General features: G+C 38.7%; 1 long non-coding RNA gene across 2 annotated transcripts in view; it reads left to right on the top strand.

The window, feature by feature from the left end:
• LOC121480189 overlaps positions 1-12850 on the top strand; it is a 41751-nt gene extending 28901 nt beyond the window's left edge. For both annotated transcript variants that reach the window (XR_005984902.1, XR_005984903.1), the window contains one exon: positions 11484-12850. This is a non-coding gene — a long non-coding RNA (uncharacterized LOC121480189). The remainder of the gene's footprint in view (positions 1-11483) is intronic.
• The last annotated feature ends 1219 nt before the right edge of the window (positions 12851-14069 follow it).

The raw sequence follows: 14069 nt of genomic DNA, 5'->3' as shown, positions 1-14069 counted from the left end.
GTATAATTCTAAAATACAGAAAAATGCAATGAGAGAGAAAATACTGATGGGCTAGAGAAGGAAGAAGTGAATTTAAGGTTGTGTAGTTCAACCTTCCTAAGGAGGTGACTTTTCAGTTGGAACTTTGTAATATGATATGAAGCCAGCCATACAAAGAGCCAGAGTTTCTAACAGATTGAACAGTCTGGAAAACTTTGGAAAGGTAAAGGGTTTGGCTTATTTCAGATGCTTAGCAGTGATGAATACTTGGCACATAATGAAAAGTGGGGAAAGTGGGTCAAGAAGATGTTGGATAGGACTTTGATTGGGATATGTCAAAGAAAAGATTATGGAAAATCACATAAGCTGTGGTGAAGAGTTTGGATTTTATTCTAAATGCAGTTGGAAACCATTGAAATATTCTAGGTAGGATTCTTAAATTTTTGCAATATCAACATTGGCTGGTTGAGCGTATTAAAAATAGGAAACCCAAGACTTATTGCTGTAAATTCTTATTTACTTGATATGAGTCAATACATTGACATTTAATTTTTAAATAGACTGACTATTCAGGTGATTCTGCTCTATATCTAAATTTAGATACTACTGACTTAACCTGTTTTCCTAATAACCACCTCATCTTTCTTAAATCTTTATGCTCTTGACTTCTTTTTAAAATTGAAAGCCATGTGGGGCATCTGGGTGGCTCAGTGGTTCAGCGTCTGCCTTTGGCTCAGGTTGTGGTCCGGGGTCCTGGGATTGAGTCCCACATCAGGCTCGCCACAGGGAGCCTGCTTCTCCCCCTATTTCTCTGCCTCTCTCTCTCTGTCTCTCATGAATAAGTAAATAAAATATTTTTAAAAATTTTTCAGGCCCCCCCCCCACCTTTACCATAGAAGTTTTATTTCTCCCCAATGAGGAAACACCATATATTTACTTTCTGGTTATCTTTAACACCTGGAATTCAAATGTAAGACCAAAACATTGTTTCTGCAAAGAGAAATCTATGGAGTAACATCATCCCGATGGATGATAATGGAAAAAGTCATAGCCTTGTGGGCTCCAGTATCAGAGATGACTGGGAATGCAAAGGCCAATTTGAGAAGGAAGAAATAAGTCAGGAGGGATATTTGGAGCAAGCATTAATGATTTATGAAAAAACACCAACTTTCAGCCTGCAGACATCTCTTACTCTACATCAGAGAATTTATCCTGGAAATAAACTCTAAATTAACAGAATATGTGAAGGCCTTTATTTATGGCTTAGGTCTTATGCTACAGCAAGGAATTATTGGTGAGAAACCCTATAAATGTAGGGGATATGGGAAGGTCTTTAGTAATTTTTCCTTACTGAACATCAAGAGTGCTACTCTTACTGGTGAGAAACACTATGAATGTAAGGAATGTGGACAAGCTTTTATTCGTGGCTTACATCTTATTCAAGATCAGAGAATTCATTCAGATGAGAAATCCTATGGTTGTAAGTAATGCAGGAAGGCCTTTAGAGTACATTCACAACTTAGTCAACATCAGTGACTTCATACTGGTGAGAAAACCTTATCAATGTAGGGAGTGTGGGAAGGCCTTTCTTCGTGGCTGACAACTTACTGAACACCATAGAATTTATCATGGTATGAAACACTGTGAATGTAAAGAAATGTGGGAAGGCCTTTATTTGTGGTTCCCAACCTTTTCAACATCACCAGATTCATACTGGTGAGAAATCCAATGACGGTGCACACTGTGGGAATGCCTTTATTTGTGCCTTACAACTTAGCATCAGCAAATTCATACTGTGAAAAAAACCTTATAAATGCAAGGAATGTGGGAAGGCCTTTAGACAGTCTGCACACCTTACTCAACATCAGAGAATTCATAATCTGACATAATTAATGTAGAAGCCCTTTACTTATCATTTATTTGCCATAGATCATTACATTTCATTCTATAGTAAAATACAGTGGATGTGGTGATTCCTTTTACCTGATACTCAGTTTATTCAGCATCAGAATTTAATACTGAAAAAATAATGAATGTAAAAGGGTTTTCTATCATGACTCAAACCTTACTGAAATTATACAGATTCATACTAGAGAATGCGGTGAATGAGAAAGGCACTCTTTGCTATTTATGTATTATTCATGTGACACTGGGCAAATTATTTAACTTCTCTGTGCTTAAATTTACTAATTGGTAAACTGTTGATAGTGATGATATATTTGTAATAGAGAGTTTTGATGTTTGACCACGGACTTCTTTTTTTGTTTTAAAGATTTTATTTATTTATTTATAAGAGACACACAGACACACAGAGGCAGAGACATAGGCAGAGGGAGAAGCAGGCTCCCTGCAGGGAGCCTGATGTGGGACTCAATCCCTGATCCCTACTCCAGGATCACACCCTGAGCCGAAGGCAGACACTCAACTGCTGAGCCACCCAGGCGTGCCGACCACTGACTTCTTTTTTTTTTTTTTTTTTCTTTTTTTTTTTATTTATTTACGATAGTCACAGAGAGGGAGAGAGGGAGAGAGAGGCAGAGACACAGGCAGAGGGAGAAGCAGGCTCCATGCACCGGGAGCCCGATGTGGGATTCGATCCCGGGTCTCCAGGATCGCGCCCTGGACCAAAGGCAGGCGCCAAACCGCTGCGCCACTCAGGGATCCCCACTGACTTCTTTTAAGCTTCATCTTCCCTACCTACTTTGGCCCCATATCTGGGAAGGCTGATAAGAAAGCCTGTATGCACCTCTTCCTTTGAGCCAGTGGGAAGGAAGTTTAAATTTTGCAAATTCCAGCTTACATCCAGTTCCACCTCATTTATTATAAAAGCCACCCTATTCTTTCTGCTTTGCTCAAGCTACTGCAGACCTGCTTGTGCAGGCCCTGCTCTGCCCAGGAGTCTCTTTTGTGAGTAACAAACTCTCAAAATCTCTTCGTGTATACAGTGACCACGAATAAATTTGTGCAGCTGGCAGGACAATCCCTAGGCTATAACTACCACTCCTTTGAGTTCTTTCTTCTCTTACTCTTAGCTGACTAAATAGTACACACTAAATGGTGTGGGAGAGGGCTCTGCTGCTTGCTGGCAAGGTTGTGCTTTGAGCTGTGCTGCTCTGCTGCATTAACTGAGTCCTCCAGAGCTTCTATTATATAGATTTAATCAGCCCAAGTCAGAAGTTTTGATAATTGGTGTTTAGGGTTGGGCTTACAGCATTGGGGCCCTTCTTAAAGTAGTTCTGGGTTGTTGTCTTGGCCTGGAAAATCTGTTTGTATCTTAGAATTGTGCGTCTTAGTTCCATCATAAACTGTAGGTCAGAGGAATGACTCAGCCTGTGACTGCAGGTTCTGTGTCTCAGCCAGGTGTTGGCCCCAGTTTTATAGAAAAGCTCAAAGAAAAAAACTGATAACCTCTTCAATATATGCATCCATCAGCTGGTTGCTTGTGAAAGAGCAGTCATTAGTGAAAAAGCAGTCCTGTGGTTTGCTGAAGTCGGTACTCTTAAGAGCAGATGGCTGACCAAGACTTTTTTTTTTTTTTTTTTTTTTAAATATTTTTATTTATTCATAGAGACAGAGAGAGAGAGGCAGAGACACAGGCAGAGGGAGAAGCAGGCTCCCTGCAGGGAGCCTGACGTGGGACTCGATCCAGGGTCTCCAGGATCACACCCCGGGCTGCAGGCGGCGCTCAACCGCTGCGCCACCGGGGCTGCCCCTGACCAAGACTTTTTAAATATTTCCTCTGCTGCTGCCCATGCCTCTATCACAATAAAGATCCTGATCCTCAGGATTATATGGGAAAACACCTATGGTGTCCTCTTGGCACACTTATTAACGGATCCTACTATTGAAGTAAGTCCCCATTTCAGGAGTTTCCGGGACTGTCCTCTACAACTGCAGAACCCTCACCAAAAGGCCTACTATTGGTAACACTGTAATCTGGTCTTTTCTAAGACCTCAGTAAGACCCCCAAGGAGTTCCAGATTATTCTGTAACAAACTTACGGAGCGGGATCCCTGGGTGGCGCAGTGGTTTAGCGCCTGCCTTTGGCCCAGGGCGCAATCCTGGAGACCTGGGATCGAATTCCACATCGGGCTCCCGGTGCATGGAGCCTGCTCCTCCCTCTGCCTATGTCTCTGCCTCTCTCTCTCTCTCTCTGTGTGACTATCATAAATTAAAATAAAAAAAAAGGAAAGGTGTTGTAAATTAAAAAAAAAAAAACACAACAAAAAACAAAACAAAAAAAACAAACCTACGGAGCATCCAATCTCTTTGCCCTAACTCAGTTCCCTCGGGTGTAGGACCCTCTGCCCCATTCCCTAACCCCATTGACCTAACCTTAAGGCAACCACCCTAACCTTATAGGGATATAGCATGCCACTGGGACCTCAGTCATCACCCACTGATAATCGACCCTGTACAACCATGGTGGTCCATTGGTCATCACATAGTGTGTTACCATTTTTAGCCTTTTTTTTTTTTCATTTATAGCCTTTTTTTGGATGTTTCCAAATCATAGGGATCCCCAGAAACTTCAAGTTTCATGGAGGAACACGCTGTGTTCTTTGAGGCATTACTAGACACAAGATTAAAGGCAAAGAAGTTGGGCAGCCTGGTGGCTCAGCAGTTTAGCACCTGCCTTCCGCCCAGGGCGTGATCCTGGAGACCTGGGATCGAGTCCCACATCGGGCTCCCTGCAGGGAGCCTGCTTCTCCCTCTGCCTGAATCTCTGCCCCTCTCTCTCTCTCTCTCTCTCTCTCTCTGTGTGTGTGTGTGTGTGTGTGTGTGTTCTCTTTCATGAATAAATAAACTCTTAAAAAAAAAAAGGCAAAGAAGTCCACCTTACCTTATTGGCACCATAACTTTGGCTAATTTTCCAGTGGTCATATCTCACACCTCCTTTGGATTTTCCATTATTGGGATATATGCTCTAACAGTCTTGTGGGCCATTAGAATAAAACTAAAACTTTTAGGGACACCTGGGTGGCTCAGTAGTTGGGTATCTGCCTTCAGATCAGGGCATGATCCCAGGTCTGGGGATCTAGTCCTGCATCGGGCTCCCTGCAAGGAGCCTGTTTCTCCCTCTGTCTATGTCTCTGCCTCTCTCTGTGTGTCTATCAGGAATAAATAAATCTTAAAAAAAAAAACAAACTAAAACTTTTGCCTCAGTGTTGGCCTTCCCAAATGGGATCTTGTGAATCTGCCTCAAGCCATTAAAATGACTGATATAGCCCAATGGAAATGGGGCCTTTATGGATTGAGATCCATTGTACAAGATCTATTAAGAGAAAAAGTAATTATCCCCACTGTTTTTCCATTTTGTTTTATTGAGAATTTTTCCATCCATGCTTATCAGGGATATTGGCTTGTAATTCTCCTTTTTAGTGGGGACTTTGGTTTTGGGATCAAGGTAATGCTGGCTTTGTAGAATGAGTTTGGAAGTTTTCCTTCCATTTCTATTTTCTGGAACAGTTTGAGAAGAACAGCTATTAATTCTTTAAATGTTTGGTAGAACTTCCCTGGGAAGCCATTGGGCCCTGAACTTTTGTTTGTTGGGAGATTTTTTGATTACTGATTCAGTTCTTTGCTGGTTATGGGCCTGTTCAAATTTTTGGTTTCTTCCTATAGAACCACTTATTTTTTAAATTGATTTTCTCTATACCTCTTCTTTTCTCTTAATTTCCACTCTTTATTATTTTATCTGCTTTGGATTTAACATGCACTTTTTAAACGGTTTCTTTCTTAGATCATTGATTTTGGCAACTTTTAAAATTTTGTAACAGGAATTTGAAGCTAGAAAGCTCTATTTCTATTTATAATTTTATTCAGCTGCCTCTCATAAATTTTAGTAGGCCATACTTTCTTTAATGGGTCAAAAGTTTTAATTTTAACTCATGATTTCTTCTTTAACCTATGGATTCTTCAGAAATATACTATTTGTATATCAGTCATTTTGGAGATTTTTCAAATGTTTTTATTACAGATTACTGACTTAATTATTATTTATAGTAACTATTCTTGACATCTTTGCTGTTTCTATTCTCTGTTTCTGCCTCTTGCATCTGTTTCTATGAACTGATATTTTTCTGGTTTATGGCTCATGTTTTTCTGCTTCAGATATCTAATTTTTTAAAGTATTTATTTATGAGAGGCACACAGAGGCAGAGACATAGGTAGAGGGAGAAGCAGGCTCACTGCAGGGAGCCTGATGCAGGACTTGATCCCAGGACCCCAAGATCACAACCTGAGCTGAAGGCAGATGCTCAACCACTGAGTCACTTAGGTATCCCCAGATGTTTAATTTTTGGTTAAAAGTTGGATATCCATTTTCTGTCAGCATTCAGAGATTTCTTTATTCTGCTTGGACTCTCCTTCTGTTTTTCAAAGTATGGGGTTCTAAATACAAAATTATTTTCCTCTAATTTAAAGATTTAGACAGTTTTCCTCATGTACTTGCCACTGATGAAAGTCTGATTAATCTGATTCTTATTCTCTTGTAAGCACACTGCTTTTCTTTTTTGAAACATTCACAACTTTAATGTTCATCTTTCAGGTTCTGAATTCTAAGAATTTTCTTGTCTTATTTATTTTTTAAATCTAATATATGTGATTGAATTGGGGTGCCTGGATGGCTCAGTTGGTTGAGCATCTGACTTGGGCACAGATTGTGATCTCCTGGTCCTAGGATCAACCCTCGCTTTGGGCTCCGTGCTCAGCAGGGAGTCTGCTTATCCCTATCCCTCTGCCCCATGCTCTCCCAGCCATGCTCTCCCTTTTTCAAATAAATAAATATTTTATAAAATGAAAGAACAAAAGGCTTAGTAAACTTATGAAAAAATACATGTGATTGAATTTAATAAACCATTGATTGTAATTCTACCACTAATTAATTTATTTAATTAAAATAAAAATCAATCAATGGGTCCCAGAGGGGGTTGGTTAAGTGTCTGCCTTTAGTTCGTGTCATAATCCCAGGGTCCTGGGATTGAGCTCCTGCCTGCATCAGCTTCCCTGCTTAGCAGGGAGCCTACTTCTACCTCTCCTCCTGGGTCATGCTCTCTGTCACTCTATCTCTCTCTAATAAATAAGTAAACTCTTAAAAAATAACTAAATCACTAATTAAACTAGGCTATGTCATTATTTGTGAAACTCAATTTCAGAGATGTTAAAATTCAAACAAATGTGCAACTCAAAATTAGAGATACGGTATTTTCCTTCTGACCATATGATGGGTCCGATTTAATCTGAGCATTTTGGTCCTTCATTAATTTTAGAAACTTCCTTTTTTATGAGGGGGAGAACATAGTCTTCTCCCTATTTTTTCTATTAACATTAAAATCTATTAAATGGATATTGTTATCCTGGAGATGTGATCCTTTGACAAACTTTGGGACTTCAGTGCCCATAACCACACATGTGTGTCTAAGTGTGTACATTTTTCTGAGTAAGGGGTTGTAGTGAATATGGTCTTTAAATAGATATGTGACCTCCAAAAAATTAAAAACTGCTGAATGTCAGATTTTATTCTACATCGTTTGGTGTCTGTACTTTCTGCTGCATTCTGGTGCTGTTTCTCTATTTTATCGTGGCTTGACTTGCCTTTTCTGCTGTGTACTTCTTGCATTTCAGGCCAGCTACTGAACTTTTGTTTCAGTGATATAAATTAAAATTTTATATATCTAAGTGATTCCATTTTCTAGATTTGTTAATTCCTTATATCTACTGAGGGTACTATTTAAGCATATTCTAAAATTCTGGTCTTAATCCTGTAACAATTTTTTAGAAATCAGTTTGATTTCTTTGTAGTCTGATTGGAAAAATGAACTCGAAGCTGACCTGTTTTTGTGAGATACAGGGGAGAAGTATGGTTGTGGATGTGGGTGTTCCCCTTTCTTTCTTTCTTTCTTTCTTTTTTTTTTTTTTTAAAGATTTATTTATTTATTCATTCAGAGAGAGCGAGAGAGAGGCAGAGACACAGGCAGAGGGAGAAGCAGGCTCCATGCAGGGAGCCTGACATGGGACTCGATCCAGGGTCTCCAGGATCACACCCTGGGCTGCAGGTGGCGCTAAACTGCGCCACCGGGGCTGCCCCTTCCCCTTTCTTTCTAGGTCATTCCCAGCAACTGACCTGTGAATCACATCTAAGTTCCCACACCACTTGCTTTCCCCTGAACATAAACACTCTAGTCTCCAGGACATGATGTATACATTCAGTCCATATGCTGCTTTTGGCTTTATACCTTTTCCCCACCCAAATAAACACCAGTTGTTTATTATGTCTTTTTTACTATTTCTTATTCTTTAAAAAAAATTATTTATTTTTTCATGAGAGACACAGAAAGAGGGAGAGAGGCAGAGACGTAGGCAGAGGGAGAAGCAGGTTCCATGCAAGGAGCTGGATGTGGGACTTGATCCCAGATCCCAGAATCATGCCCTGAGCCAAAGGCAGATGCTCAACCACTGAGTCACCCAGGAGTCTCTCTGTTACTTATTCTGACAAACTTTGAGCTTGGAACACCAGGGGTGAGTCCCCTTTTGCTGTAGCACTCTTTCATGTTTTGGTTTGCAGTTTTCTTAGTTTTCTGTTCTTATGTTTGTGTTTATTTTTTTATTTATTTAAGTAATCTCTACACCCAACATGGGGCTCAAACTTACAGCCCTGAGATCAAGAGTCACAGACTCTTCTGACTGAGCTAGCCAGGCACCCTGTGTGTTTGTTTTAAATACCACATATTTAAAAATCTTTGTCCTACTGAACTGATGTGACATGTTAATATACATTAGACTTCTGTAAAACAATATCTGCAGGGACGCTTGGGTGGCTCAGTGGTTAAGTTCCTGCCTTCAGCCCAGGGCGTGATCCTGGAGTCCCTGGATTGAGTCCCACGTTGGGCTTCCTGCATAGAGCCTGCTTCTCCCTCTGCCTGTGTCTTTGCCTCTCTCTCTCTCTCTCTCTCTCTCTCTCGGTGTCTCTCATGAATAAATAAATAAAATCTTAAAAAAAAAACAATAAAAAAATGAGTGAAATTATTGTATTTGCCTTTCTCTGGTTTACTTCACTTAGCATTATACTCTTTAGATCCATCTATGTCATTGTAAATGGCAAGATTTCATTCTTTTTATTGCTGAATAATATTCCATTGTACATATATATCACATCTTTATCTGTTCATCAATCAGTGAACACTTGGGCTGCTCCCATATATTGGCTATTGTAAATGATACTGTTAAAAAGGTTCCTGACTTTTAGACTACAATATATCTATATAACAATTCCTACTTTATGGAATTTTAAAAAAATGTATTAGATTTTTAATTTCTTACATGCTTTTTGAACATTTAGCAAAGAATTGTGATTTTTTCAGTTAATCATATAAACCATCCTTTTATTTCAAAAAAATCCAACTGGGACACACCATAGAATAATGGCCCAAAACGTTCACGTCCTAATCCCCAGAACCTCACAGGCAAAGAGACTCTGTAGATGTGATTAAGTTAAGGATTTTGGGGGAATCCCCGGGTGGCTCAGCAGTTTAGCGCTGCCTTCAGCCCAGGGTGTGATCCTGGAGACCCAGGATCGAGTCCCATGTTGGGCTCCCTGCATGGAGCCTGCTTCTCTCTCTGCCTGTGTCTCTGCTTCTCTCTCTCTCTCTGTGTCTCTCATGAATAAATAAATAAAATCTTAAAAAAAAAAAGTTAAGGATTTTGATGTGGGGAAATTATCCTAGGTTATCCAGGTAGGCCCAAAGGATTCTTAGAAAGAGGAAGGCAAGAGAGTCAGAGGAGATGTGATAATGGAAGCATGGTAGAGAGATTTCAAGATGCTATGCTGCTGGCATTGAAGATGGAGGAAGGGTCATGAGCCAGAGAATGAAGGCAACCATAAAAACCTGGAAAAGAGAAGGAAATAGATTGTTCCCTACTACTTCCAGAAAGAACACAGCCTTTGATTTTAGCATGGCAAGACCTACTTTGGATATACCTACTATATTACCTGTTACAGTACATGAATAATCATTAAGATACTTTGCTGGGAAGTACAGTACTGGTTAGCTTTGACTATGAAGAAATAGATGAAAGCACCTGACCAAAAGTTCCATTGAACAAAAAAGACTGGTTATCTTTGGGTAGATGTGTAATACTAAAAGTGAATATGAAGTTAAACATCCTATTGCCTTATTGAAATAGGGGACAAAGAGGAGCAGCCATAGGAGGGAATGGTCAACAGTGGTCGAGGTACCTTTATATTTAAGGGTAAAGACAATAGAAGACCACAGTCACCTTTTCTATTTGTACATTTAACTGTGTTTGTTTGGATCAACTTCATTTCCATCTGAAAGGAAAGTGATGCTAGAAAACATGTATTTAATCACTGCAGGAAAAAGATGAGCCAGTTATAATGGAAGATGTGAGAGATTATAGGCAATGAGCCGCACATAGTAACTACTGCATGATTACTGTAAAGAGTATTTTAATAAGCATCAAAATAACTTCCTCAATGTAATCTTTGTATTATCTACCTTTATCCTTATTTTTCTTTCTTAAATCTAGTGGTTAAGTTATTCTATAGTTAAACAATTATGTATCCTCAGCCATGTTTCTTTCTTTCTTTTTTTAAGATTTTATTTTTAAGTAATCTCTAAACTCAATGTGGGGCTCGAACTCACAACCTGGAGATCAAGAACTGCATGTTCCACTAACTGAGCCAGCTAGCCACCCCACCCCTTGTTTCTTAGTTGTGAATAAAGTGGAATTAGATTTAATCATAGTAAGTTTGAGGTTACAGAAATCAATGAAAATAAGTGGAGGGGAAAATAACTGGCTCAGTCATTTAAGCATCAACTCTTGATTTTGGCTCAGGTCTTGATCTCAAGGTCCTGAGTTTGGGGCCTCTCATTGGGCTCTACTCTGGGCCTGGAGCCTAAATGAAAAAATAAATAAGAAAGAAAGAAAAACAAAATAAATGGATTAACAAATTAGGAAAGTAATGAATATGTAATGGAAATACATATAAGATCAAAGCAAATAAGATCAAAGTGAAATAAGATTAAAGCAAAAGATACTAGAATAGAGAATAATGGACTTGGAATTAGGTAGGTTCTGATCATACAGCCTTTCTGAAGAAATGACTTTTAATCTTGAATCCTGAAGAATGAGAGGGAGCCAGTCCTACAAAGAGCTGTATCAGAGGGTCACAGAGATGAAACACCTTATGGGAAATTCCAAGAAGTAGGAAATGATGTATCATGATTTAGAGCCTTAAAGGGATTTGTAAGGTTAAAAGGATACTGGCTTGAGATAAGCTCAGTGCTGAGTGCAGAACTTGATGTAGGGATCGATTTCACAACTCTGAGATCATGACCTGAGCCAAAATCAAGAGTCAGACGTTTAACTGACTGAGGCACCCTGGCACCCCTAGTTTTACTTTTTTACAGTTTATATCACTTATCTCCTCACTGGAATGGGAGAACAACATTTGTTTGTTTCCTCGTTCTTTTTCTTTTCAGGTTTGGAGGCCAGGTGTGATACAAAGACATTATCTCCAGAAGAAAACATTTTTGAAATAAACTTATACAAACAGAAGATAAAGAAGTAAAATGCCTGATCTTGAAGGTTCCATTCTCTAAAGTAGAAGAAGAACAAAATCAAGATTGAGAAACAAGAGCCTCAAGCAGATTTCAGCCAATTGAAAATCATCCATGAATATATATCTACTCACAGAAATATTATGAATGTAAGGAATGTAGAACTATCTTTAATTAGGGCTCAGACCTAATCAAACATTAGAGAATTCACACTGGTGAGAAGACTTATGCATCTAAGGAATGTGGGAAGGCCTTTAGGCTTCAGGGACAACTCAACATCTGAAAATTTATAAATATCTAGAATGTGGGAAGGCTTTCAGTTTTGGCAGAGATCTTAGAATACTGGTGAGAAATCCTATGAATGAAAGACTTTTAGTTTGGGCAGGTATGTAAGAGTACACCAAAAAAATACTGGCAAATGTTGGAAGGCCTTTAGAATACATCAGCATCTTACTCAACATCAAAAACTCATAGTACTGTGAAACCCTATAAAAGTAAAGAATGTAGGAAGGCTTTTAGTTTTGTCAAAGACCTTAAAATATACCAGAATACTCATTTTGGTGAGAAACCCTATAAATGTCAGGACTGTGGGAAGACCTTCAGTTCTTTGAGATACTTTAGAGTATACCAGAAAATTCATATTGATGAAAAGCCCTATGAATGTAAGGAATGTGAAAAAAAAAAAAGGAATGTGAAAAATCATTTATATTGCATGAACAGCTTAGTTGACATAAAAAATTCACAAAGATGAGAAATCGTATGAATGTAAGGAATGTAGAAAAGCCTTTAGATTGCATTCACACCTTAAAAGTCATCACAGTATTCATACTGGTAAGAAGCCCTATGAATGTAAGAAATGTGGCAGGCCTTTAGACAGAATTCAACTTAACCAACATCAGAGCATGCACACTAAAGAGAAACCCTACAAATAAATGTAAGGAATGTGAGAATGCCTGTAGATGGAGTTCAACATTTAATCAACATCAAAAATGCATACTAAGGAGAAATTCTGAATTGAAAGTATATGGAAAGGCCTTTCAACTTCATCAAATTCTTACAGAGCATCAGATATTTCACAATGCTAAGAAACCAGTCCTATGAAGTGAGGAGTGATGTGAGAAGGCATTTAGATAAAATGAACATCAGTGAATGTAAGGAGAAACTCTCTGAATGTAAAGAATGTGGGCATGCCTTTAGATTTGTTTATACCTTATTTTTTTAATTTTTATTTATTTATGATAGTCACACACACACACACACACACACACACACACACACACACAGAGGCAGAGACACAAGCAGAGGGAGAAGCAGGCTCCATGCACCGGGAGCCCAACGTGGGATTTGATCCCGGGTCTCCAGGATCATGCCCTGGGCCAAAGGCAGGCGCCAAACCACTGCGCCACCCAGGGATCCCTTGTTTATACCTTATTGAGCATCAGATAATTTATAATGGTGGAAAAACTCTAAAAAGGTAAGAAATGTATGAAGCCCAATATTCTGCCACTATCAAATCTGAGAACTCATAGCCTTATAGAGTTATTATAAAAGTGTTTTAAAAAAACAGTACTAAAAAAAAATAAATAAATAAAAAAAATAAAAAAACAGTACTTTTTCTTTTACTCCATTCTTCATAGAATATTAATACTAGGGGAAAATGTTTAGGAAACCCTTTTCTGGGGGGTCATTCTTACAATTTATTTGGCATAAAAGATTTCATACCAGGTGTCTTAATCTATTGAATATATAAGACTTCTAAAATGACTCAGTTCCTGTTGAATGTTAGCAGATTCACACAGAAGAATTTCTTATTCTATTGGTTGTACAACTGAAGGAAAACCTTTAGTCACAGCACATACTTAGCCTATCATCATCTTCCAAGATTTTCAACAATATACTTATTAGCTTTGTGCCTCAGTTGTAAAATGGTGAAGTTAATACCTAACAGTGTTTTTTTTAAGGATTAATACTTGTAAACCCTTGGACTTTTTTTTTTTTTTTAAGATTTTATTTATTTATTCAACACAAAGAGGCAGAGACATACGGAGAGGCAGGCTCCCTGTGAGGAGCCCGATTCAGGACTTGATATCAGGACCCCAGGATCACGACCTGAGCCAAAGGCAGATGCCCAAACACCGAGTTACCCAGGTGCCCCTATCTGTAAACCCTTGCAAGATTATTTGGCAACTAAAGATTAGCTACTGTTCTTCTAGTGATAATAGTATAACTGTTAGTGAATTCTTATGAAAGAATCTATATTGGTAGTCAACTTAGCATCCAATCACCACCCATCTACTACTGAACTTCACATAGCTGATTCTGAATAAATTATCATAGAATATAAAGAATATGGGGGTGCCTGGCTGGCTCAGTCAGAAGAGAACACAGCTCTTGATCTTGGGGTCATGAATTCAAGCTCCACATTGGGTGTAGAGATTACCAAATAAACCAAAAAAAAAAAAAAATAACATGTGAGACAACTTCATTACTAAGTTGCATCAGGAAATT

The sequence above is a fragment of the Vulpes lagopus genome, chromosome 2 (genome assembly GCF_018345385.1).
Source record: "Vulpes lagopus strain Blue_001 chromosome 2, ASM1834538v1, whole genome shotgun sequence".
NCBI classification, from domain to species: Eukaryota; Metazoa; Chordata; class Mammalia; order Carnivora; family Canidae; genus Vulpes; species Vulpes lagopus.
The sequence above is the reverse complement of the archived record's forward strand: the minus strand, read 5'-3'. Positions and strand labels throughout refer to the sequence as shown.